This window comes from Meles meles, chromosome 12 (assembly GCF_922984935.1).
Source record: "Meles meles chromosome 12, mMelMel3.1 paternal haplotype, whole genome shotgun sequence".
NCBI classification, from domain to species: domain Eukaryota; kingdom Metazoa; phylum Chordata; class Mammalia; order Carnivora; family Mustelidae; genus Meles; species Meles meles.
Genome location: NC_060077.1, coordinates 59073992 through 59096227, shown reverse-complemented (window position 1 = coordinate 59096227; position 22236 = coordinate 59073992). Strand labels below are relative to the sequence as shown.

Here is a 22236-nt window from a genome sequence, read left to right as displayed (position 1 = left end):
GGGGACAGTGTCCCATGCCAGGCGATGAGCTGTGAGAGGGGTGCTGGGGAAGTGAGGTTCTATAAAAGGTTTTCTTGCCCCTAAAGAGAGATGGTCTTCTCCCTCTGAATGTGGTCTCCAGACATGGTGCCTAAAATTGCGGCAGCCATCTTGGTCCTGGGTGGGGGTGGGGCTTCGAGGAGAGGAAAGGGTAGGATGGGACCCAAGAACTGAAGTGGAGCTTCCCTCCGAACCTCTGTTACCTGATAGGTGTCCTCGTTTTTAAGGTCCTTGAAAGTGGGGTTGACATTACTTGGAGCTGAAGCTTGGAAATCTCCCAATTAATAAGCCTGGTTTATCTCTCCAATTTCTAGCTCCATCCATCCACCTACTGAAGAGCATCTTTTAAAAAAAGATTTTATTCATTTATTGGAGACAGAGTGCGAGTGAGAGCACAAGCTGGGGGAAGGGGTGGAGGGAGAGGGAGAAGCAGAAGCTGACTCCCAGCTGAACAAGGAGCCTGGTGCAGGACTCTGTGTTTCATGACTTGAACCTGTAGGGGCCTGGTTGGGCGGAGGGAGCCCATTTGTTGTGGGCTTGAATTGACCCTGCCCCTCCTGTAGGAACTTGCTTGCAGACCCCGGATGTAGGGGCGGGCCAGACGGATGGAGACATCCAATCAGTGGGGTGCACACATATTTACTATGGTAAATTGGAATTCTATTGGCCGCCCGTATTGCTGACCGAGCATGACTGTGCAGCTTTCCCTGTGTGCTGCAGTCCTATTGGCCACCTGTGTGTGGGCTGGGCTCGGCCACTCTATAAAGGTCAGTCTGTGAGGTAGTGTGGTTTTTTTGTTGTTGTTTGGGTCAGGAGTAGCATTCATTGGTTTGTTGGTTCGTCAAGAACAGTGTTTGTTGGTTTGTCGGGAGCAGCATTCGTCGTTTGCCGGGCAGCGGCCTCGCCGGGCAGTGGCCTGCCAGCCGGGGAGCGGCCTCGCTGGGGAGCAGCGCTGCCGGAGCATCATCATCGGGAAGTGGCCTCGTGGGGGAGCGGCACCAGGAGTGCCATCGTCGGTCTCGTTCCTTTGGTCATGGACCCTAACAGTAGGAGACTGCTCTCCGCTCTCTCTTCACCTGGAAGCCACCCTTGTAGTCCTGCATCACCATGGTGCTCCAGGGTGGCCTACTAACCCGCAGAGAGGAACCAGTACCCCTGAAGAGCATCTCTGTGACCTTGTCCATTCGTGAGTTTGTGGCTGGTGTGTCTGCTACCTTAAACTATAAGGTATGAGGTATGAGGAGGAAGTTCCTTTGGAGACATTCTTTGTATTCCCCATGGATGATGACTCAGCTGTCTACAGCTTTGAGGCCGAGTTGGATGGGGAGAAAATTAAAGCAGAATTAAAGGAGAAGACAAAGGCCCACAGCATCTATGAGAGTGCCATCAGCAACCGCCGCCAAGCTTTCCTACTGGAGGAGGACAAGTACTCCAAGGACGTCTTCTGTTGCAGTGTGGGGAACCTGAACCCAGGGTCGAATGTAGCAATAACCCTGAAGTATGTGCAGGAGCTCCCCTTGGAAGCAGATAGAGCCCTGTGCTACGTGCTCCCAGCTGTCTTGAATCCTCGATACCGTGGCTCTGGATCATTTGAGGACAGTTGCCTTGATATGAAGACTCCTGTCGTTCCTTTGGAGGACCTGCCCTCTACACTCAGCATGGTTGCCACCGTCAGTTCCCAGCATGGCATTGAGAGGATCCAGTCCAATTGCCCCTTCAGTCCTACCAAGTACCTTGGAGAAGATAAGACTTCTGCCCAGGTTTCCTTGGCTGATGGACACAAATTCGATTGAGATGTGGAACTCCTGATTTACTACAGTGAGGTGCATACCCCCACTGTAGCTGTGGAGATGGGGCAACCTGGAGACAACTCAGATGGTTTCATGAAAGATCCGTCTGCAATGGTGTATTTCTACCCAAATATCCCAGAATCTCAGTTACCTGTCATCTCTGGAGAATTCATCTTCCTTATGGACCGCTCAGGAAGTATGCAGTCCCCCATAAGTAAACAGGATAACTCTCAGCTATGCATAGAGGCAGCCAAGGAAACACTGATTTTGCTGCTGAAGAGTTTGCCTATGGGCTGTTACTTCAATATCTATGGATTCGGAAGTTCCTATGAGGCATTCTTTCCAAATAGTGTGAAACTCAGCAGACCATGGAGGAGGCTCTGAAGAGAGTTAAGCTTATGCAGGCTAACCTGGGGGGCCATGGGGTAGCAGCTGTTGTTAGGTAGCGGGAATGATCCGGTAGCAGGAGTCGTGGGGTAGCGGGAGTCGTGGGGTAGCGGGAGTCGTGGGGTAGCGGGAGTCGTGGGGTAGCGGGAATCGTCGGTTAAGGGAAGTAATCGGGGTTGGTGTCCTGGTTGTCATCACTTCTTTGTAAAAGACGGCCCTGACTGGTTGGTTTGATTTTCGATGCATGGCGCGAAATAAAGCTTTGCTTGAGTTTTGCTTTGTGTCAGTCTCGTTCCTTTGCTCACGGACCCTAACAAACCAAAGGCAGATGCTTAAGCAACTGAGCCACCCAGGCGCCCCTGAAGGACATCTTGGTTGTTTTCAAGTTTAGGCAATTATGAAAAGGCTGCTATAAACATCCTTGTGCAGGTTTGGTGTGGACATGTTTTTGGTTCCTTTGGTCCAATACCAAGGAGTGTGAATCGTGGATCATATGGTAAGGGTATATTTAGTTTTTTAAAAGAATCACCAAACTGCCTTCCAAGTGGCTGTATAAAGTGGTACATGTACAGTACAGCAATGTATAAGCATTTCTGTTGCTCCACATTTGCGCCAGAATCTGGTGATCTGTGGTTAAAAACTGCAACATAAAATTTACCATCTTAACTATTTAAACTGTACAGTGTGGTCGTCTTAAATATACTTCCATTGCTGTGAAATGACCCCATTGAACAGTAACTCCCCTCCCAGCCCCCACCCCAGCCCCTGGTAACCACCATTCTACTTTCTATTTCAAAGAATTTGACTACTTTAGGTACCTGATGGAAGTGGAAAATGTGAAGGCCTGTATGAGGGCCTGGTTAGCCAGAGGAACTTACTTGCAAACCCTGGATATAGGGGCGGGCCAGGCTGGATGGAGATATCCAATCAGTGGGGCGCACATATTTACTGTGGTGTGTTGCAATCTCATTGGCCACCTGTGTGGGGGCCAGGCTCAACCACATCTATAAAGGTTAGTCTGTGAGGCTGGGGGAAGGGGGAGGAGTAGGAGGAGGAGGAGGAGCCGTGGGGATAGCTGTTGGGAGCGGCACTGCCGCAAGCACCGGCGTCATCGGAGTCGGTGAGTGGCCTTGCTGCCTCGAGTGGCGTCATGGGGAGCAGAGTCTGCATTGTAGGTGTTGTCGTCCTCATTGTCATCACCTCTTTGTCGTTGGGAGTGGCCTCGTTGGGGGCGGTGTCATTGGGGTCGTCGTTATCAGCTCTTTGTAAGAGACAGCCCCTACTGGTCGATTTGGTTTTCGATGCTTGGCGCGAAATAAAGCTTTGCTTGACTTTCCCTTTGCATCAGTCTTGTTCCTTTGTTCATGGACCCTAACAGAAACATGTAATATTTGTATTTTGCGACTGGCATATTTCACTTGCATAGTGTCCTCAAGGTTCATTCATGTAGCATGTAACAGGATTTTCTTCCTTTTTAAAGCTGAATAATCTGTGTGTGTGTGTGTGTGTGTGTGTCCTGTTCGTTTATCCAGCAGGGGGCATTTGGACTGTTCAATCTCTTGGCTGTTGTGAATAGTGCTGCAATGAACATGGGTATGCAATTATCTCTTTGAGACCCTATTTTTAATTCTTTTTGATTTTTCCCTAAATGAAATTTTTGGATCATATACTCATTCCAGCTTTAATTTTTTTGATGAACCTCCATACTGTTTTCAATAGTGGTTATATAATTTTACAACAGTGCGCAAGTTCCAACTTCTCCACATCCCTGAGAACACTTGTTATTTTCTGTTGTTGTTTTTAATATATTACCCATTCTAATGAGTGTGAAGTGATATCTAATTGTGGTTTTGATTTGCATTTCTCTGATTCATATACTTGTCCATTTGTGTACTATCTTTGGAAACATATTCAAGTCTTGTGTCCATTTTTTTAAAAGATTTTATTTATTTATTTATTTGACAGATCAGAAGTAGGCAGAGAGGCAGGCAGAGAGAGAGAGTGGGGGAAGCAGGCTCCCCGCTGAGCAGAGAGCCCGATGCGGGGCTCAATCCCAGGACCCTGGGATCATGACCTGAGCCAAAGGCAGAGGCTTTAACCCACTGAGCCACCCAGGCGCCCCTTGTGTCTATTTTTTAATCAGGTTAACTAATTTCTTGAGTTGTAGGATTTCTTTGTATATTCTAGATATTAGGCCCTTGTTAGATCCATGATTTGCAAATATTTTCTCCCATTCCATAGGTTGCTCTTCACACTCTTCATTGTGTCCTTTGCTGCACAAGTTTCTAAGTTTATATAGTCCCATTTGTCTGTTTTCTTTGTTGCTTTTGGTTTCATATCAGAGAAATCATTGCTAAGTCCAAAGTCATGAAGCTTTTCCTATGTTTTTTTCTAGAAGTTTCTTTTTTAAGATTTTGTTTATTTATTTGATACAGAGAGAGACATAGCAAGAGGGAACACAATCAGGGGGAGTGGGAGAGGGAGAAGCAGGCTTCCTGCTCTGCAGGGAGCCCAATGTAGGGCTTGATCCCAGGACCCTGGGATCATGACCTGAACTGAAAGGCAGACGCTTAACAACTGATTCACCCAGGTGCCCACTTCTAGAAGTTTTATTGTTTTTTTAAAATTCCAGTAGAGTTAACATATAGCATAATATTAGTTTCAGGTGTACAATATAGTGATTCAACACTTCTGTGTATCACCCTGTGTTCATCATGACAACTTCCCTCCTTAATCCCCACCACCTATTTAACCCATCTCCCTATCTTCTTCCCTTCCAGTAACCATCTGTTCTCTATAGCTAAGGATCTGTTTCCTCTCTTTTTCTTCCCCTTTGCTTGTTTTAGATTGTTTCTTAAATTACACATATGGGTGAGGTCATATAGTATTTGTCTTTCTCTGACCCACTTACTCCACTTAGCATTATACTCTCTAGTTCCATCCATGTTGTTGCAAATAGCAAGATTTCACTCTTTTTTATGGATAAGTAATATTCCATTGTGTAGAAATACCACACTTTCTTTATCCTTTCATCAATCTGTGGACACTTGGGGGGCGCCTGGGTGGCTAAGCATTTGCCTTCAGCTGAGGTCATAATCCTGGGGTTCTGGGATCGATCCCCGCATCGGGCTCCCTGCTTAGTGGGAAGCCTGCTTCTCCCTCTCCCACTCCCCCTACTTGTGTTCCCCCCCCCCCCCCGTCTCTCTCTCTGCCAAATAAATAAATAAATAAAATCTTTAAAAAACCATGGACACTTAGACTGTTTCCATAGTTTGACTATTGTAAATAATGCTGCTATAAATATGGGGGTGCATATATCCCCTTGAATTAGTGTTTTTTGTTTGTTTGGGGGGGGTAGAGAGGTGGAGAGGAGGGGCAGAGGGGAAAGGAAGAGGGAGAATCTTAAGCAGGCTGCACACCAGCACAGAGTCCAAGGTGGGGCCTGATCTCACAACCCTAACTAAGATCAAGACCTGACCCAAAGTCAGTCACTTAACTGAGCCACAGGCACCCCATGTTCTTTTTGATGCTATTGTAACAAATGGAATTGATTTTTTTTAAAGATTTTATTTATTTGACAGACAGCGATCACAAGTAGGCAGAGAGGCAGGCAGAGAGAGAGAGGAAGGGAAGCAGGCTCCCCGCCAAGCAAAGAGCCAATATGGGGCTTGATCCCAGGACCCTGGGATCATGACCTGGGCCGAAGGCAGAGGCTTTAACCCACTGAGCTATTATCATCATTAGTATATAAAAATACTACTGTTTTTGTGTGTTGATTTACTATCCAACAACTTTGCTGAATTTATTAATTCTAACATTTTGTGTGTGTGTGTGTGTGTGTGTGTGTGTGTGTGTGTGTGTAGAATCTTTAGGAGTTTCTTTAGGACTTGGGAATTCTTTAGGAGATATAAAATCATGTCATTTGCACACAGAAAACATTATTTCTTCCTTTTTTTTAAAAAAAAGATTTTGTTTATTTATTTGACACAGAGAGAGAGAGAGAATCAGCGAGAGAAGGAATACAAGCAGGGGGAATGGGAGAGGGAGAGGGAGATGCGGTCTTCCTGCTGAGCAGGGAGCCCGATGTGAGGCTCAATCCCAAGACCTTGGGATCATGACCTGACTTGAAGGCAGAGGCTTAACCCACTGAGCCACCCAGGAGCCCCTACTTCTTCCTTTCTTATTTAGATATCTTCTATTTCTTTTTCTTGTCAAATTGTTCTGGCTAGGACTTTCAATATTGTGTTGAACAAAAGTGGCAAGAGCAGGCATCCTTGCCTTATTCCTGATGACAGAGGAAAAAATTTCAATCTGTCAATGTTTAGTGTGATGATAGCTGTGGGCTTTTCATATATGGTCTTTATTATGTTGAACTAGTTTCTGTTTTAGGCTACTTAATTTTTTTAATCAGAAAAGTGTGTTGAATCTTGTCATATGCTTTTCTGCATCAATTGAGATGATTGGGGTGTTTTACTTCACCTGTTAACATGGTGTATTATATTGTTTTTCTTATGTGGGACCAACCTTGCATTTCAGGAATAAATCCCACTGGGTCATGGTATATAATCCTTTTAATTTGCTACTGAATTGCATTTGCTAGTATTTTGCTAAGGATTTTTGTATCCATATTTATTAGGGATATTGGTGTATAGTTGTCTTATAGTGTTTTATCTGGCTTTGGTATCAGGTTAATTCTCATCTCACAGAAAGAGCTTAGAAGTGTCCTTCCTCTTGACTTTTTGGGGAGATTTTCAGGAGGATTAGTGTTAAATCTTTAAATGTTTGGTAGAATTCTCTGCCATCTGGTCCTGGACTTTTCTTTCTTGGGAGGTTTTGGTAACTGATTCAATCTTATTATTAGTTTGTTCAGATTTCCTATTACCTCATGATTCACTTGTGGCAGATTCATGTTTTTAGGATTTTATCCATTTCTTCTAGGTTATTCAGTTTGTTGGTATACATTGCTCGTAGTGTTTTCTATAATGCCTTTTATTTTTGCGATATTACTTGTAATCACCCTCTTTCTTTTATGATATCAGTTATTTAAGTCTTCTCTTTTGATAATTAATCTAGATAAAGATCTGTCATTTATATTGTTCTTTTTAAAAATCTCTTAGTTTGATTTTTAAAGTTGTTTTTCTATTCTCTATTTAATTTATATCTGCTCTAATCTTGGTTATTTCCTTCCTTCTGTTTTGGGTTTAGTTTGTTCTTCTTTTTCTAGTTTTTTTGAGGTAAGGGTTTTGGTTGATCAAGTCGTCATCTTTCTGCCTTCTGATTGTGCTAATTTACAGTGATACACTTCCCTATTAGCACTACTTTCACTGTAGCCCATATGCTTTGGTGTGTTTTATTTTTGTTTGTCTTTTTTTTTTAATATATTTTTTTAAAGATTTTATTTATTTATTTATTTGACAGAGAGAGCGAGATCACAAGTAGGCAGAGAGGCAGGCAGAGAGAGCGGAGGAAGCAGGCTCCCTGCGGAGCAGAGAGCCCGATGCTGAGCTCAATCCCAGGACCCTGAGATCATGACCTGAGCCTAAGGCAGCGACTTAATCCACTGAGCCACCCAGGTGCCCCTATTTTTGTTTGTCTTAAGGTATTCTCTATTTTTTTTTTTTTTTGTAAATTCTTTGATCCATTTGTTGTTTAAGAATGTATTTTTTTAAAGATTTTATTTATTTATTTATTTGACACACAGAGATAGGTATCACAAGTAGGCAGAGCAGCAGGTAGGGAGAGAGAGGAAAGCAGGCTCCCCGCTGAGCAGAGAGCCTGAGGTGGAGCTTGATCCCAGGACCCTGAGATCATGACCTGAGCCTAAGGCAGAAGCTTAACCCACTGAGCCACCCAGGTGCCCCAAGTGTGTATTGTTTAATTTCCACATATGGATCGTCTGGTTTTGTGGTGCTGATGTCTAGTTTCATTCCATTGTGATAGGAAAAGATACTTCATATGATTCCAGTCATCCTGGCTTTAAGAGTTATTTTGTATCCTAACACGTGGTCAGTCATGGAGAGTCTCCATGTGCATTTGAGAAGAAGGGACATTCTGCTCTTGTTGGGTGGAGTGTTCTGTGAACCTTTGAGAGGTCCAGTTCTATAGTGTTGTTCAATTCCTCCATTCATTTATTGATCTTTTTTCTGGTTGTTCTATGCATTATTAGAAGTAAGGATTTGAAGTCTTTTTTTTTTTTTTAAGATTTTATTCATTTATTTGACAGAGCGAGATCACAAGTAGGCAGAGAGGTAGGCAGAGAGAGAGAGGAGGAAGCAGGCTCCCTGCCAAGCAGAGAGCCAGATTCAGGACTCGATTCTAGGACCCTGAGATCATGACCCGAGCCGAAGGCAGAGGCCTAACCCACCGAGCCACCCAGGCGCCCCAGGATTTGAAGTCTTTAACCAGTATTATGTGGCTGTCTATTTCTCACTCCTATGCTTTTAAAAAAATTCCAGTATAATTAACATAATGTGTTATATTAGTTTCAGGTGTATAATATACTGATTCAGCAATTCTGTACATTACTCAGTACTCATCTCAAGTGTACTCTTAATCACTTACGCCTATTTCGTCCATTCCCCACTAGCCTCCCCTCTGGCAACCACCAGTTTGTTCTCTATATTTAAGAGTCTATTTTCTTGTTTGGTCTTTTTTTCTGGTTCATTTGTTTTCTTTCTTAAATTCCACTTATGAGTGAAATAATATTCTATTTCTCTTTCTTTGATTGACTTATTGCACTTAGCACTATACCCTCTAGATCCATCCATGTTGTGGCAAATGGTAAGATTTCCTTCTTTATGGCTTTGTAATATTCCATTGTGTGTGAATGTGTGTGTGTGTGTGTGTGTGTGTGTGTGTGTGTATACACCACATCTTTATCCATTCATCTATTGATGGACATTTGGGCTCCTTTCATATCTTGGCTCTTGTAAATGATGCTGCAATACACATAAGGGTACATATATCTTTTCAAATTAGTGTTTTCATATTCTTTGGGTAAGTACTCAGTAGTGGATCATACGGTAATACTGTTTTTAATTTTTTGAGGAACCTCCATAATGTTTTCCATAGTGGCTGCACCAGTTTGCATTCCTACCAATAGTGCAAGAGGATTCCTATTTCTCCACATCCTCACCAACATTTGTTGTTTCTTATGTTTTTGACTTTAGCCATTTTGACAGGTGTGAGGTGACATCTCATTGTGGTTTAGATTTGCATTTACCTGATGATGACTGATGTTCAGCATCTTTTTATGTCTGTTGGCCATCTGTTTTTCTTCACTGGAGAAATGTCTGTTCATGTCTTCTGCCCATTTAAAAAAATTTTTTTTGTATTGAGTTATATAAATTCTTTATACATTTTGGATACTAACACCTTATTAGATACATCATTTGCAAATTTTCTCCCTTTCAGTAGGTTGTTTTTTTGTTTTACTGTTTCCTATGCTGTACAAAATCTTTTTATTTTTATGTAGCCCAAGTGGTTTATTTTTGTTCTTGTTTCCCTTGCCTCAGAAAACATATCTAGAAAAATGTTGCTACTGCCGTTGTCAGAGATTTTTGCCTGTGTTCTTTTCTAGGATTTTTATTGTTTCAGGTTTCATAATTAGTTCATTAATAAAATTTGAGTTTATTTTTGTGTATGGTGTAAGTGGTCCAGTTTCATTCTTTTGCATGTAGCTTTCCAGTTTTCCCAAGACCATTTGTTGAAGAGATCATCTTTTTCCCATTGCATATGCTTGTTCCCTTTGTCATAGATTAATTGACCACATATTCGTGGGTCTATTTCTGGTACTCTATTCTGTTGCACTGATTTCATTTCTATTTTTATGTCAATACCCTACTGTTTTGGGTGCCTGGGTGGCTCAGGAGGTTAAGCCTCTGCTTTTGACTCAGGTCATGATCTCGGGGTCCTGGGATCGAGTCCCGCATCAGGCTCTCTGCTCAGCAGGGAGCCTGCTTCCCCCTCTCTCTCTGCCTGCCTCTCTGTCTACTTGTGATCTCTATCTGTGTGTCAAATAGATACATAAGATATTTTAAAAATACCCTACTGTTTTCATCGCTACAGCTTTATAGTACTTCTTTTTCTTTTTTAGTTTTGGGGGTAGAGTTCAGTGATTCATCAGTTGCATGTAACACCCAGTGCTCATTACATCAAGTGCCCTCCTTAATGCCCATCACCCAGTTACCCCATCCCCCTCCACCTCCTCTCTAGCAACTCTCAGTTTGTTTCTTGTAGTTAAGAGTCTCTAATGTTTTGCCTCCCTCTCTGTTCTCATCTTATTTTTCCTTCCTTTCCCCTATGATCATCTATTTGGTTTCTTAAATTCCACATATGAGTGAAATCATATGCTGTTTGTCTTTCTCTGACTGATTTATTTCACTTAGCATAATATCCTCTAGTTCCATCCACATCATTGCAAATGGCAACACTTCATTCTTTTTGTTGGCTGAGTAATATTCCACTTTACATATGTGCATCATATGTTCTTTATCCATTTATCTGTCAATGGACATTTGGGCTTTTTGCGTATTTTGGCTATTGTGGACATAGCTGCTATAAATATCGGGGCTCATGCACCCTTTCAAATCACTATATTTGTATCCTTTTTTTTTTTTAAAGATTTTATTAATTTGAGGGGCACCTGTGTGGCTCAGTGGGTTAAGCCTCTTCCTTCAGCTCAGGCCATGATCTCAGGGTCCTGGGATCTAGCCCTGAATTGGGCTCTCTGCTCAGCAGGGAGCCTGCTTCCCTCCCTCTCTCTCTCTGCCTGCCTCTCTGCCTACTTGTGATCCCTCTCGCTCCATAAAATAAATAAATAAATAAAGACATTGCTATCAATATAATATAGTTGCAACTTGAAAAAAAAAAGATTTATTTGAGAGAGAGACCATGAGTGTGGGGAAGGAGCAGAGGAAGAGGGACAAGCAGACTCCCTGCTGAGCAGGGAGCCTGACGTGGAGCTCGATCCCAGAGTCCAACTGAGCCATCCAGGCACCCCTGTTTGTATCCTTTGAATAAATTCCCAGTAGTGCAATTGCTGGGTCTTGGGTAGTCCTATTTTTAACTTTTTGAGAAACGTCTATACTATTTTCCACAGTGGTTACGCCAGTTTACATTCCTACCAACAGTGTAAGAGGGTTCCCCTTTCTCTGCATCTTCACCAACATCTATTGTTTTCCTGACTTGCTAATTTCAGACACTGTGACTGGTATGAGGTGGTATCTTATTGTGGTTTCACTGTAGTATATCTTGAAATCACTGATTGTGATACCTCCACTTTGGTTTTTTTTTTTTTCCCAATTTTTTATTAATTATTTTTATTAACATATAATGTAATATTTGCCCAGGGGTACAGGTCTGTGAATCATCAGGCTTACACACTTCACATCACTCACCCTTTCACATACCCTCCCCCAAATCCATAACCCAATCACCCTCTCCATACCCCCCACCAGCAACCCTCAGTTTGTTTTGTGAGATTAAGAGTCTCTCACAGTTTGTCTCCCTACCAATCCCATCTTGTTAAAATTTTTCCTCCTCAACCCCTAAACTCCCCACTCTGCCTCTCAAATTCCTCATATCAGGGAGATCATATGATAATTGTCTTTCTCTGATTGACTTATTTTGCTCAGCATAATACCCTCTAGTTCCATGCACATTGTTGCAAATGTCAAGATATCAGGGGTCTTGATGGTTGCATAGTATTCCATTGTATATATATACCACATTTTCTTTATTCACCTGTTGATGAACATCTAGGTTCTTTCCATAGTTTGGCTATTGTGGACATTGCTGCTATAAACATTCTGGTGCATGTGCCCCTTTGGATCACTACATTTGTATTTTAGGGTAAATACCCAGGAGTGCGATTGCTGGGCCGTACGGTAGCTCTATTTTCAACTTTCTGAGGAACCTCCATGCTGTTTTCCAGAGTGGCTGCACCAGCTTGCATTCCCACCAACAGTGTAGGAGGGCTTTCCTTTCTCTGCATTCTGGCCAACATCTGTCAATTCCTGACTTGTTAATTTTAGCCATTTTGATGGGTGTGAGGTGGAATCTCATTGTGGTTTTGATTTGTATGTATTTGATGATGAGTGATGTGGAGCATTTTTTCATGTGTCTGTTGACCATCTGCATATCTTCTTTGCAGAAATGTCTGTTCATGTTGTTCATGTGTTCTGCCTATTTCTTGATTGGATTATTTGTTCTTTGGGTGTTGAGTTTGATAAGTTCTTCATAGATTTTGGATACTAGCCAAATATCTTCTCCCATTCTGTCAGTTCTCTTTTGGTTTTGTTAACTGTTTCCTTTGCTGTGCAAAAGCTTTTTATTTTGATGAAGTCCCAGTAGTTCATTTTTTCCCTTGCTTCCCTTGCCTTTGGCAATGTTTCTAGGAAGAAGTTGCTGTGGCTGAGGTCGAAGAGGTTGCTGCTTGTGTTTTCCTCAAGGATTTTGATGGATTCCTGTCTCACATGGAGCTCTTTCATCCATTTTGAGTCTATTTTTGTGTGTGGTATAAGGAAATGGTCCAGTTTCATTCTTCTTCATATGGCTGTCTAATTTTCCCAACACCATTTGTTGAAGAGACTGTCTTTTTTCCATTGGACATTCTTTCCTGCTTTGTAGAAGATTAGTTGACCATAGAGTTGAGGGTCTATTTCTGGGCTCTCTATTCTGTTCCATTGATCTATGTGTCTGTTTTTGTGCCAGTACCATGCTGTCTTGATGATGACAGCTTTGTAATAGAGCTTGAAGTCTGGAGTTGGATGCCACCAACTTTGGCTTTCTTTTTCAACATTGCTCTGGCTATTTGGGATCTTTTCTGGTTACATATAAATTTTAGGATTACTTGTTCCATTTCTTTGAAAAAAATTGATGGTATTTTGATAGGGATTGCATTAAATGTGTAGATTGCTTTAGATAGCATAGACATTTTCACAATACTTGTTCTTCCAGTCCATGAACATGGAACGTTTTTCCATTTCTTTGTGTCTTCCTCAATTTCTTTCATGAGAACGTTATAGTTTCCTGAGTACAGATTCTTTGCCTCTTTGGTTAGGTTTATTCCTAGGTATCTTATTATTCTGGGTGCAGTTGTAAATGGGATTGATTCCTTAATTTCTCTTTCTTCTGTCTTGTTGTTGGTGTATAGAAATGCAGCTGATTTCTGTGCATGGATTTTATATCCTGGCACTTTACTGAATTCCTGTACAAGCTCTAGCAGTTTTGGAGTGGAGTCTTTTGGGTTTTTCACATAAAGTATCATATCATCTGAAAAGAGTGAGAGTTTGACTTCTTCTTTGCTGATTCAGATGCCTTTAATTTCTTTTTGTTTTCTGATTGCTGAGGCTAGGACTTCTAGTACCATGTTGAATAGCAGTGGTGATAGTGGACATCCCTGCCATGTTCCTCATCTTAGCAGAAAAGCTCTCTGTTTTTCCCCATTGAGAATGATATTTGCTGTCAGTTTTTCATAGATGGCTTTGATGATATTAAGGAATGTACCCTCTATCCCTACACTTTGAAGAGTTTTGATCAAGGAAGGATGCTGTACTTTGTCAAATGCTTTTCAGCATCTATTGAGAGTAACATATGGTTCCTGTTCTTTCTCTTATTAATGTATTGTATCACATTTATTGATTCGCAGATGTTGAACCAACCTTGCAGCCCAGGAATAAATCCCACTTGGTCGGGGTGAATAATCCTTTTAATGTACTGTTTGATCCTATTGGCTAGTATTTTGGTGAGAATTTTTGCATCTGTGTTCATCAAGGATATTGGTCTGTAATTCTCCTTTTTGATGGGGTCTTTGTCTGGTTTGGGGATCAGAGTAATGCTGGCCTCATAAAATGAGTTTGGCAGCTTTTCTTCCATTTCTATTTTTTGGAACAGTTTCAGGAGAATAGGTATTAAGTCTTCTTTAAATGTTCAGTAGAATTCCCCTGGGAAGCCATCTGGCCCTGGGCTCTTGTTTGTTGGGAGATTTTTTTTTTTTAAGATTTATTTATTTATTTATTTGACATACAGAGATCACAAGCAGGCAGAGAGGCAGACAGAGAGAGAGGAGGAAGCAGGCTCCCCGCTGAGCAGAGAGCCTGATGCGGGGCTCGATCCCAGGATCCTGGGATCATGACCTGAGCTGAAGGCAGAGGCTTTAACCCACTGAGCCACCCAGGTGCCCCTGTTGGGAGATTTTTGATGACTGCTTCAATCTCCTTACTGGTTATGGGTCTGTTCAGGTTTTCTATTTTTTCGTGGTTCAGTTTTGATAGTTTATATATCTCTAGGAATGCATCCATTTCTTCCAGATTGTCAAATTTGCTGGCATATAGTTGCTCATAATATGTTCTTATCATTGTTTGTATTTCTTCGGTGTTGGTTATGATCTCTCCTCTGTCATTCATGATTTTATCTATTTGGGTTCTTTCTCTTTTCTTTTTGATAAGTCTGGCCAGGAGTTTATCAATCTCATTAATTCTTTCAAAGAACCAGCTCCTAGTTTTGTTGATTTGTTCTACTGTTCTTTTGGTTTTTGTTTCATTGATTTCTGCTCTGATCTTTATTATTTCTCTTCTCCTGCTGGGTTTAGGCTTTCTTTGCTATTCTTTCTCCAGCTCCTTTAGGTGTAGGGTTAGGTTGTGTACTTGAGAACTATCTTGTTTCTTGAGCAAGGCTTGTATGGCTATATACTTTCCTCTCAGGACCGCCTTTGCTGTGTCCCACAGATTTTGAACTGTTGTGTTTTCATTATCATTTGTTTCCATGAATTTTTTTAAGTCTTCTTTAATTTTCTGGTTGATCCATTCATTCTTTACTAGGATGCTCTTTAGCTTCCATGTATTTGAGTTCTTTTCAACTTTCCTTTTGTAATTAAGTTCTAGCTTCAGCGCATTGTGGTCTGAAAATATGCAGGGAATGGTCCCAGTCTTTTGGGACCAGTCTTTGCTCCTCTTCTCTTTGATCTCCTGTTGAATTTGTAGGTGCTTGGAATGGTTTGATAACTATCTAGTTGAACTCCTGTTCATTTCAGTCAGCTACTCCTCCACCATCTTGCCTCTTTCCACCTCCAGTTTTGTTTGTCTTTCTCAGGATTGCTTTGGCTTTTTGTGGTTCCATAAAAATTTTAGGATTATATCTTCTAGTTCTGTGAAAAATGCTCTTGGTATTTTGATAGGGATTGTATTAAATCTGTAGACTGCTTTGTGTAGTAAAGACATTTTAAATATTTGTTCTTCCAATCCATGAGCAGGGAATATCTTTCCATTTGTTTGTGTCATCTTCCATTTCTTTCATCAATTCTCACAGTTTTCAGAGTACAGGTCTTTCACCTCCTTGGTTAAGTTAATTCTTAGAAATTTTATTATTTTTGGTGCAGTAGTAAATTGAATTATTTTCTTTATTTCTCTTTTTGCTACTGTATTATTAGTGTATAGAAATGCAACAGATTTCTGTATATTATATGTCCTGTGACTCTACTGAATTCATTTATTCTAGTAGTTTCTTGATGGAGTCTTCAGGGTTTTCTATATATAGTATCATGTCATCTTTAAATAATGGAAATGTTATTCTTCCCTACCAATTTAAATGCATTTTTATTTCTCTTTGCTGTCTGATTGTTGTAGTTAGGATTTCCAGTACTATGTTGAATAAATGTGGTGAGAGTGGACATCTTTGTCCTGTTCCTGATCTTCGGGAAAGAGCTCTTCACTTTTCACCATTGAGTAAGATTATTAGCTGTAGGTTTTTCATATATGGTCCTTATTATGTTCAGGTTGTTCCTCTAAACCTACTCTGTTGAGTGTTTTTATCATGAATAGAAGTTGTACTTTGTTCAATGCTTTTTCTCCAGCTATTGATATGGTCTTTGGGTTTTTATCCTCTCTCTTGTTGATGTGCTGTATCACATTGACTTGCAAATATTGAACCACCCTTGAATCCAGGAATAAATAAAACTTGATCATGGTGAATGATTTTCTTTAATGTATTTTTGGATTCAGTTTGCTAATATTTTGTTGAGGATTTTTGCTTCTGTGTTTTTCAGATATTGGTTTGTAGTTTTCCTGTTCTGTAGTGTTGTTATCTGGATTGGGTATCAGGGTAATGCTGGTCTCATAGAATGAATTTGAAATCTTTCCTCCCTCTCCTAATTTTTGTGATAGTTTGAAAAGACTAGGTACTAACTCTTCTTTAAATGTTTGGTAGAATTCACCTCTGAAGCCATCTAGTCCTGGACTTCTGTTTGGGGAGTTTTTTGATTACTGATTCAATTTCATTGCTGGTAATCAATCTGTTCAAATTTTCTGTTTCTTCCTGATTCAGTTTTGGGAGGTTATATGTTTCTAGGAATTTAACCATTTTTTTTTCTAGGTTATCCAATTCATTGGCATATAATTTTTCATAATATTATAATCATTTGTATTTCTGTGGCGTTGGTTATTTAAACCTTTTTCATTTCTGATTTCTTGTGAGTCCTCTCTCTCTCTCTTTTGTTGGGGGGGTGATAAGTCTGGCTAATGGTTCGTCAGTTTTGTTGATCTTTAAAAAAAGAAAGCAGCTCCTGGTTTCATGGATTTGTTTCATTTTTTAAAAATTTCTATTTCATTTATTTCTGCTCTAATCTTTTTTTTTCTTTCCTTCCAGTAAGTTTTGGGTTTGTTTGTTCTTCTTTTTGTAGCTCTTTTAGGTGTAAGATTAAGTTATTTATTTGAGATTTTTCTTGTTGAGGTGTATAATCTAACCTCTTAGAACAGTTTTTTCTGCATCCAAAGATGCAGATGAACTGCTGTGCTTTAATTTTCATTTTTCTTTGTGTTTTTTAAAAAAAATTCCTCTTTGATTACTTGGTTGATCCATTCACCATTTAGTAGAATGTTAATTTAATCTCCCTGTATTTGTATTCTTTCCAGATTTTTGCTTGAAGTTGATTGCCAGTTTCATAGTGTGTGGTCAGAAAAGATGCATGGTATGAGTTCAGTATTTTTGAATTTGTTGAGACTTGTTCTGTGGCCTAACATGATCTATTCTGGAAAATGTTCCAGGTCTCTCTTTTTTTAACTGTTAGTATTTTATTTATTTATTTATTTATTGTATTATGTTAGTAAGCATAAAATACATAATTTATTTTTGATGCAATGTTCCAAGATTCATTGTTTATGTACAACAACAAGTGCTCCATGCAATATGGGCCTTCCTTAATACCTGCCACGAGGCTCACCCATCTGCCCATCCCACTCCCCTCCCAAACCCTCAGATTGTTTCTCAGAGTCCACATTCTCTCACGGTTCTTTTCCCCCTCCAGTTTGCCCCAATTCACTTTTCCTTTCCTTCTCCTAATATCCTCTATGTTATTCCTTATGTTCCACAAGTAAATGAAACCATGTGATGAGTGACTTTCTCTGCTTGACTTATTTCTCTCAGCATAATCTCCTCCAGTCCCATCCATATTGATGCAAATACTAGGTATTCATCCTTTCTGACGGATGAGTAAAATTCCATTGTATAATATGGACCACATCTTCTTTTCCATTTGTCTGTTGAAGGGCATCTCGGCTCCTTCCACAGTTTGGCTATTGTGGACATTGCTGCAATGGACATTGGGGTGCATATGGTCCTTCTTTTCACTATATCTTTATCTTGGGGGTAAATACCATTAGTGCTCATGAAAAAAATGTGCATTCTGCTGTTTTTAGATGGAGTGTCCTGAATATATCTGTTAGATCCATCTGATCCAGTGTGTCATTCAAGCCACTGTTTTCTTATTGATTTTCATGTTTGGATGATCTATCCATTGATGTAAGTGAGGTGTTAAATTCTCCTACTGTTATTGTATTACTATTGATTTCTTCCTTTATGTTTGTTAATAGCTGCTTTATGTGTTTGTGCTCTCATCTTAGGCATACTAATATTTACAATTGTTATATCTGCTTATTGAATTGTTTGCTTTATGATCATGCAGGGTCCTTTTTGTCTCTTGTTTTACAGTCTTTGTTTTAAAGTATTTTTGTTTGATATAAATATTGCTACCTTGGTTTTCTTTTTACTTTCATTTGCATGATAAATATTTTTCCATTCCTTCACTTTCAGTCTACATGTGTCTTTAGGTCTGAAATGTCTCTTGTACACAGCATATAGATGGGTCTTGATTTCCTATCACTTCAATTACCAATGTCTTTTGACTATAGTGTTTAGTCTATTTACTTCAAAGTAATTGTTCATAGATATGTATGTATTGTCAGTTTGTTACTTGTTTTACAGTTGTTTTTATAGTTCTTCTCTGTTCCTTTCTTGTCTTGTCCTCTTGTGGTTTGGTGGCTTTTTTTAGTGATATGCTTGGATTCCTTTCTCTTTATTTTTTGCATATCTATTACAGCTTTTGACTTGTGGTTACCATTAGGTTTATATATAACATCTTATGCATATAGCAGTCTATAATAAGCTGATGGTCACTTAAGTTTGAACCCATTCTAAAAATACTAAATTTTTACTCCTCTGTTACCACACATTTCAGGGATATGGTGTCATATTTTACATTATTGCATTTTGTGAATTCCTTGATTGATTTTTTTCTTTTTTTTTCTTTTTTTCCATTTTATTTCCTTGATTGATTTTTATGTTATACTTGATTTTACTACTTTTGTGCTGTAATCTCTGTGGTGGTTTTATAAGTGATTAATCTACTAATTTTATTAAGTTTATATGTACCTGTGAAATCTTTCCTTGCCTACCTTTCTGACTCCTGACTATGGTCTCTCCTTACTCAAAGATTCCTTTTAACATTTCTTTTAAGGTGGGTTTAGTAGTGATGAATTCCTTTAACTTTCACTTGGGAAATTCTTTATATCACTCCTTCTATTCTGAATGATAGCCTTGCTGGGTAGAGTATTCTTGGTTGCAGGTCTTATTGAGGTTTGGTTGAGGGTCTTACTGAGATCCTCTGCTCTTTTCTCAAGTCTAGTGAGTATCTTTATGACTATCCCTTTCAATTTTCTATCAGGCAAATTGCTTATCCACATTTCATTTAGCTCTCTTGCTGTGATTTTGACCTGTTCTTTCATTTGGGACATACTCCTCTGTCTTATCTTATCTAACTCTGTGTCTGTTTCTGTGTGTTAGGAAAGTCAGCTACATCTCCTGCTTTTGAAAGTAGTGGCCTGATGAGGAAGATTTCCCATAGTGCCCTGCAGTGTAGTGTCTCCACTTTACTAGAACCTGGCACTTCAGGAGTGTCTCCTGTGTGTGATGTGTGTGCCCTACTGTTGTGGTTGAGCCACTTTTGTCTTCAGTCCAGTCATCTGACATGGCTCTGTTTGCCTGTTTTGGGCAGGGATTAGTCCCTGTGTTAAGTAGCCAGTCTGGTGCCCCCTGGGCTTGAGTTAGGTCAGACCAAATGTTTTCCAGAGTGTGGTCACTCCAAACTACAGCCTGTTTTCCCAACATTGTGTCCTGGGTGTTTTTTCTTGCTGCAGGTGGGGCCTGCATTCAGACCAGATGTCTGCCCCCAGCCCCCTGCTGGGGCTGCACTTGAACTGTTATGTGGGGTTATCTTCCCCTCTGCCCAGGGCAGGAGTCATTTTGGAATGGTGCTGACCACAGTTGGGATTGCTTGTACAATGCTGTGCTTGTAGTACTGCTTTGGTTGGATGCATGCTGAGGGCAGGTTGGATGGGGCAAGTCCATGGGAGAATGGGGGGGGGCGGGTAGCACTCTGTTAGCAAGCTAGGCAGAGAGTGTTCACGCTCATTCCCACAGGTGTCCATGTATGTAGACTGGGCCAGGGGAAGGTGTAGGGTAGAGAAATGGCACCAGTCAGTTATTTTGTTCTTGGAGAAATCCAAAGATTCCTACACCTCTTGGGCATGCCCTGAGGTTAAATAAATCTCCCTTTGTATGCCTCGGATGTTTTTCAAACTGCTGTTTCTATCCTGTAGCTCAGTGGGGCTGTTTGCTGTGCTGTCTCTTTTATTCTTTGAGTAAGGAGAAACCATAGTCAGGAGTCAGAAAGGTAGGCAAGGAAAGATTTCACAGGTACATATAAACTTAATAAAATTAATAGATTAATCACTTATAAAACCACCATAGAGATTAAAGCACAAAAGTAGTAAAATCAAGTATAACATAACATAACTGTGCTTAGTTTCCCGTCACCCTCCTTTATCTCTCAGAGTAAAGCTGCTGATTTTTAAGATTACAGGAGTTAAGCCCCATTGATTATAAAAATTCATGTAATTAAGCCACTCTGACCTTCAAAGGGAAATATTGTGGGGATTCCTCTCCTGGCAGTGGGGCCTGCCCCTTTCCCTTCTCAATGCCCTCTTTCCCATGGGCAGTCTCACAAGTCATTTTGGTTCCCAAACACATCTCTACCCTTCCTACCTACTTCGTTGTAGTCTCTTCTCTACATTTAGCTGTGGAGAGACTGTTCTGTAAGTCCTTGAGTTGTTTCCTGAATTATTTACACTGATGTGGGTGTTATCTAGGTGTCTCTGTGGGAAGAGGTGAGCCTAGGGTCTCCTACTCTACCATCTTCCCTGGAACCTTCTCCCTCCTAGTTTATCAAAGTTAGCCTCCTATATTTAGGAATTCTGAGGTATGGTGCATAGATTTTTAAAACTCATAAAGCTTCTTGGTGAAATTGATCCTTTTTTTCCATTATAGCATATCCTTTTTTTTCTTTGATAACAGTTTTTGATTTAAAGGTTGTCTGACTTTAGTATAGCCACTCTTGTTCTATTCTTGGTTAATTTAGATAGAATATCTTTTTCCACTTTTAGCCTGTGTGCATCCTTAGGTCTAAAGTCTCCTGTAGATAGGATATACATGAATCATATATTTTGAAGGACTTATTATTGCCACTTTGTTTTCTGAATGTCTTGTAGTTTTATTGTCCTTCCTTTCTTCCCTTATTGCCTTCTTTTGTTTCATTGATTTTTTTTGTATTGCTGTGCTTTAATTCCTTTCTCCTTTCCTTTTTTTGTATTTCATATATCTGTATGTACATTTTAAAAATAATTTTTAAAAATTTTTAATAAACATATAATGCATTATTAGCCCCAGGTGTACAGGTCTGTGAATCACCGGGTTTACACACTTCACAGCACTCACCATAGCACATACCCTCCCCAATGCCCATAACCCCACCACCCTCTCCCTCCCCCTCCCCCCTCCTTTCCTTTTAAATATACATGTTACAGGTATTTTCTTTGTGTGTATCATTGTAATTAAATATCTTCAAGTTGTAGAATTCTGTTTTAAACTAATAATTTCAACTGTATATAAAAACTCTGTTCCTTTGAAGCTCCACCCCATCACTTGTTACTGATGTCACCATTGCATCTTCAAATACTGTATACCTATTGACATAGATATATAGTTATTTTTCTCGTTTAAATTTATGCACCAAGAGGTACCTGGCTGGAGGACCACCAGTCACATGATGGACCATGTGACTCTTGATCTCAGATTCATGAGCTTGAGCCCCATGTTGGGTGTAGAGATTACTTAAAAATAAAATATTTTGGGGCACCTGGGTGGCTTAGTGGGTTAAGCCTCTGCCTTTGGCTCAGGTCATGATCTCAGGGTCCTGGGATCAAGCCCAACATGGGGCTCTCTGCTCAGCAGGGAAACTGTTTTCCCCTCTCTCTGCTTGCTTGTGATATCTCTCTCTCTCCCTCTGTGTCAAATAAAATCTTTGAAAAATAAAATATTTAAAAAATTAATGTTTGCACAAAAATTACAATAGTAGAAGTTACAATTTTTTTCATTTATTTACCTTTATTGTACAGCCTTATCTTTTCATACAGCTTTGTGTTGTTCTTTACCATCATTTTATTTCAACTTGAAGGACTTTTGTAGCGTTTCTTGTAGAGCAGGTCTAATGGTAATGAACTCCCTCAGCAGTTTATCTTGGAATTTCTTTTCTCTCCTTCATTTTTGCAGGATAATACTATCAGATAAAGTATTCTTGGTTGCTATTTCCCCTCAGCACTTTCAATATATCATCCCACTTCATGCTTTCAAA

General features: G+C 40.1%; 1 pseudogene; it reads left to right on the top strand.

Annotated features, from left to right (window-relative positions):
• The first annotated feature begins 764 nt into the window (after nucleotides 1-764).
• Nucleotides 765-2275, top strand: LOC123953906 (annotated as a pseudogene).
• Nucleotides 2276-22236: the final 19961 nt, after the last annotated feature.